The sequence below is a fragment of the Pistacia vera genome, unplaced genomic scaffold (assembly GCF_008641045.1).
Source record: "Pistacia vera cultivar Batoury unplaced genomic scaffold, PisVer_v2 Contig69, whole genome shotgun sequence".
Taxonomy (NCBI): Eukaryota; Viridiplantae; Streptophyta; class Magnoliopsida; order Sapindales; family Anacardiaceae; genus Pistacia; species Pistacia vera.
The window spans coordinates 323,955-329,954 of NW_022196545.1; positions in this window are offsets into that span (position 1 = coordinate 323,955).

Sequence of the window (6,000 nt, forward strand, 5' to 3'; positions counted from 1 at the left end):
TTACTAAATCCTCACAATCGCGATAACCTTTTCTAGCGTCCTCCGCTCAATCTATGGTTTTATTACATTAGACTAACTAGATTTTCATCTCTCAATCTCAACCTTATCCATTAAATCAATCACATCTCAGGCCTAAAGAATTGAGCATTAAAATCAAATAAAACTTAGAAAAGATACGCTTACACAATATTACAAAAATCCATCATAGATATTCTAATTGGCTACATCTATCTCTAAAACTTTATTTAGTTCATAGTTGGAATGAAAAAACACCCTTGTAAAAATAATAAACATGAGATAAAGAAAGAGTAAAAGAAACTTCTCTAATTGATGATCCAAAACTCCAAGAATGGATGCTTTAATCTTCCCATTGCGGCTCATCTTCTTTCTCTAGTTTCTCTTCTCTCTCTCCTTCCATCTCCTTTAAACTAATAAGACCTTTTTGTTATAGTGCTAGGGCTTGTGTGGTTGAAGAAAAAAAATTAATGCAGTTAAAACAAGTGAAATCTCAACCGGCGCCTTACATAGCCCATAAGCCCTCTCCATCGCTGCACGACATAATATATTCGCTGTGGCGATCGTTTCTTCCCCATCCAATGAGTCTGATTATTCAGAATTTGACAAAGTCATTAACACAAAAATTGTAACTCTCTGAATAAGCTTTCTAACTTCTAAGATTACCCAATTCCGACTTCTATGCTAAGTTTAATCATAACTGAAGCATGTTCATCCTTGAAGAAATTCTAGGATTCAAATCTCTTCTTAAGCATTATAACTTTCTTCGTTTCAACTTTGATTCTGTGTCTGTTTGTTCCTAGCCGTCACCAATTCGGGCGCCAACATTGTGCTTCATTCGAATATCATTTCTTGGCCTTAAAATATTCAAATCACAATGTGATCCCATAAAAGGTATTTATGAAATAATAACTTAAATTTCCCAATTAAACTATTTTCCCACAAATAATCTAAATAAATCACTAACTAACACATATTTGCAAGCTCTTACCACTTCTCATTCATCTCCCTCTTCACTATATGTCACAACCCGTACCACACAGCGGGCTTAGCCCAGATCACAAAGCAGGCCGTCGATGCTCAATCGGAATATCCCCTCTCCCCCTCCCCCCCCCCCCCCCTCCCCCCCCCCCCCCCTCCCCCCCCTTCTTAAGGATTTCTTTCTCGCCTTCCCACCCCCAAAACCCAAACCAAGGGACTATAGTCATTTGGGAAGCATGGTGTACCGTTGGGCTAGTAATATTTACGTCCAAGACTCCAATCATTTGAAAAGCCCACTCAATCCCCACTGCCCAAATATGCAATGACTTGTATTCATTCAAACTGAAATCTTCTCCATGGAAAATCAAAAGTTTCCTAACAATAGCAGGTATGTCCATTTGGTAACTAAGCTCCAAGTAAGGCAAACTTTGCCTGCAATGTCAGAGTTCAAACTGCATTGGAACCCTTGTGGCCAGGGGAACTACCCAAGCCTCAATCGGGAGTAGTCTCCCCTTGTGTTTAGGGGAACTTACCTGAGCCCCGATCGGATTATCTTATAGTCTCATACCTTCGCGTATGATACCAAAAAAAAAAAAAAAAAAAAAAAAGGTACTTTTTATCACCACCACCACGCCATCATATGTGCTAGAAGTCTTATCCAAACCAGGCATAATCTATCTGCCAAATTACAAATTAAGGCTTGCGTGGGGAAAGGTACATTCCCTCATCTCATACAATCCCTTTTGTTGTAGTCATTTTCCATGGCCATTACATTGCTCTTAAGATTATAAAACTGAAACAAAACTAGATGATATTGATTTGTGAACATGGAGGCATAAATTTAGCTTGATGAATGACATTGAAAATCTAGAACGACCAATGCAACTCTCTATTTGATTTATCGGAGGTTCATAGAGAGATCAAGTATATGAGTACGTTAGTGAACTTCTTGTTGAGTGAGAATAGTAATGAAGCAAACCCCTCCACAATTTTCGTTGTAGGGATGGGAGGAATTGGTAAGACATGTCTTGCTCAACCAGCTTTTAATGATGATAAGTAAAAGTTCATTTCAACAAGCAAATGGGCTCATGTCTAATTCTTTTAATGAGATTAGTATTGCCAAAGAAATTCTAAAAACTCTAAATCAAGTTGCACCACACTAGTTGAACTAGAAATCACGTTGCAGCAAATATGTCAATCTATTAAGGGCAAAAAAAAAACTCTTCTTTTATTAGATGATGTTTGGATTGAATGCTGAAATTGGGAACGATTAAAAATTCGCTGAAGGGTAGTTGTCAAGGGAGTAGAATTTTATTGACAACACATAAAGAATACTGCAAAAATGAGGGAACTACCAACTTGATCACACTGGGCAAATTGTCTGACCAGGAATTAATGTTGGTCTTTGTTCATTGATTGCACTACAAGAAAGAGAAATGGTGAGTTAAAAAAATTTGAATATATTGGTCAGAAAATCGTTGGCAAGTGCAAGGGTTTTCCTCATGCAATCAAGATTTTAGGAAATCCCCTATGTTATAAAACAATACTAGTGGGAAAGAGTCTTGACGTGGTTGTTTTATAGAAAAGATCTTCTTCCATCTTTGTTGTCAAGCTATTAGATTTGCCCTTTCAATTAAGAACATCACATTGTGATAATATATGAAAAAGAGGACTCATTTCCCGTCGCAGTCTTGTGATTGAATGTAAAGAACATTTGATGATTGAAATTCCCTCAATCATTTTAGATGTTTGAGGACATTAGATTTGCATTGTAGTGAAGTCTATTCTGTTCATTCAATAAAAACGATCCCAAGAGGTATTAAGGTATCTCAATTTGAGTCAAATTTCTGGATAGAGATTGCCAGAGACATTTTGTGATTTATGGATAAATCCATGGAATTTGGTATTATTGAAATGCATCGCTCCTCTTCAGTGTAGCGTTCACTTAAGCAAGATTGATCATCAGAAGAGAAACATGATTGAGGAGTTCTGGACCGTTCAAAGCTGTTGGCATGCTCTTTCCATCCACAACGACTTATAGCATAGCTCAACGGTGCACCCTTCACTTATCGCCGTTCATTTATCTACACGACTCAACTTTCTGGATCATATTTCTAGCAATTGCAATTCTTTGGCAAGCATGCATCCATTTGATAACACTGATTGATCTATAGTCTTCTTCCGATGTTTCCAAACAACTTCTCGCTAAATTCTATTTTCTTCTTTTCCCTCGCTTTTTTCAATAAACAACTCAAGTCTCTCATCAACATTTATAATAACGCCTCCACTTACTCTCACTTCCACCACCACCACATTGTCCCTAAGATTCATGGTCCAAAACTCTAATTTTTGCAAAGCCTAGCCCAATCCCCACTGGCCCAAATATGCAATGACTTGTATTCAGTCCGACTGAAAATCAAAAGTTTCTTGTCTCTTTCTCTTGATAGCAATAATACCTTAAAGTGCTACACAATTTTCTAAAATCGGACCGTCCGATCGGACCATTTCGACCGATAGCCGGCGGCATACTGGTTCGATTCATTTGAAAACTGTTTTTCTTCAATCAATCGGTTGAGCCCGCGGTTAGACCACCGGAATAGTGTCGAATCGCGGTTCAATCGTAACTTAATCCCGCCGGATTCTGGCATCGTTCGAGGGAGAAAACACCTTAGCTTGACGAACGACATCTCCACGACAAACCCAAACATTTTAGTGGCGCGTTGTAGCCTTCTCGCTCTCTGCGCTGTCACCTAAGTTCATGCAACCGTCGGACTCTTTCTTGATCCGGTGAGTTCCGGCGCCGATGGAACTCCCTAGCACCACCATCAAGTCGCCGGCACCTATAACATCAAAAGCTCCATGATTCCAAGCTTCGATTGGCCATCGATCGTCGCTGCCACCACCACACTAGTCTCTTTGCGTGACAGGGTGTTTTGGACAGATTTCAAACCTTAAGGGAGTATTATAGGGGTGTTTTGGACAGATTTCAACCTTAAGGGAGTATTATAGGGGTGTTTTTTGATGAATTTCAAACCTTTAGGGACTAAATTTTTTTTTACAGAATACAGTCCAACCAACCGATCCAAAAGGTCAAACCGGACCCTTGAATGGGTCATAGTCCAGTCCGTTTTTCGGATCATTGGTGTTACACATGACCTTGCTTCAAATTTAAAGTATGGAAGTGCATTTTTCAATTCCTCTCATTTCCTAAATGAGATAGATTGAGGCATATTGCCCTTAGATAACAACTTCTTACTACAAACGTTTATCATCTCTACCACATAGATTAGTATGTTAATAAAAGAAATTTTTTTATGTGTTTATAATCAAGTTTCACTACTTGCAAAGTGAAGCTAAAATGCGCGAGGAGATGAATGATCTTCTGGCATGAAGCACCAGCAAGTTGTCGTCACAGCAATACATCCCCTTCTGCCAAGGAATGGCAACACCTTCCTCTTCCATGATTCTAGACATCATAGATTATATCAGCTGCCAATGGTTTGCCATCCCCGAAAGTCACCTAACAGGATCGTTTTGCTTGCCTTTCCACCCATATAACAGTACCTGCTGTTACCCAGATTTTGCGATGCCTTATTGCATACTTGATACTGGAATTGGACCTATGATTGTTTTAACTCCACCATTCGCATCCAGTCCAATTTGTCCCAACTTAGCAGCCCTGTTGAAAGATAAACATGTTTGTATGAGTCTTGATAAATCAGCAAGCACCGCATCTGTTTTAGTTAGTATGATCTAACACAAAACTTTCTTCAGCCAGGTTCTTGTCATCATCGAGAATGTAGATTTCCAACTGCGGTCGATTGGTGATGAAGATCCTCCTCCTCTTCTAGCACCAATGTATAAACCAATCCTGTTGCTCTAAATGTTCAACAAACTCAGGTACCTCTGTTCATCCTTTCATAGACAATGTGGCTCAGACTAAAGGAGTTTCTCCTCCGCTACGGGCTCTACTTTCACAGAAGAAGAGCAACTTGGATGGAAACTCAGGAAGTGTTGAATATGTGAATAGTCCATGAGTCCAAAACTGAGACTGAAAACTTAAAATACTCTTACAAATAATGATTTCTACAAATGAATTCAAAGATTAAATGCTCTTTTAAGAGTAAAAACAAAATCTAAAGTTGTTTTTATTTTTTAAGTCAACATTAAGTAACCACAAAGCACTTTTTCATGTTTTTAAACCCGAATCGGACCGACCGGTCCGATGGACTGATCACTAATCTATCTAGTGAATGGCTAAAACGGTTTTAGCCATTGGAGAGGATTGACCGGGAATCAATCAGCAAACATACCAATTGTCGTTCAACCGTCGAGTCAGAAAATTGGTGACATCACCATGAAATTTATTAATTATTAGAGTTTTAAAATTTATTACGTCATACTAATGCCAACAACATTATCCGGGTCAGACCGCGTACCTGGGGATCACCCTGACTAGATCAAAGCCGGTCCAATTATAAAAGCATTGCTTTTACCTTTTAGACACGTTTAATAACATCAAAATCCTCAAATTGTAAACGCACTCTGAAGTCCATGTAAAACCTTACAAGCTCAACATTCAACTACTAAAAAACCTCAAAATTCTTTTTTTAAATAACAAACACACTAACCAACCCAATGACAGGAGCAATTTTGATTAGTAGACAAATAAAAGAAAATTTTGAAATATAAAAAAAAATTAGTTTAAAAGTAGAAAAATTGATCATAAAATAAAACTTGAGGCTCCAATTAAACTTTATTTTGATAGACGAAGAATTTATTTATTAAGGAAAAAAAATAATTTTAAAATTATAAACTTATTGATTGTTTTTATTGATGTATTTATATTCAATCATAAGAAGAAAAGAGAATCAAAGCTTAAAATATGTGAGTGACAAAAAAAGAATGCATTGTTACAATAAAAATGAATTGGATTAATAATTTTCCAGTGTCAGGGGGAGCATGAGTCCCCATCGCTTAGCTGGTCCCTGACTAACCTGAGCC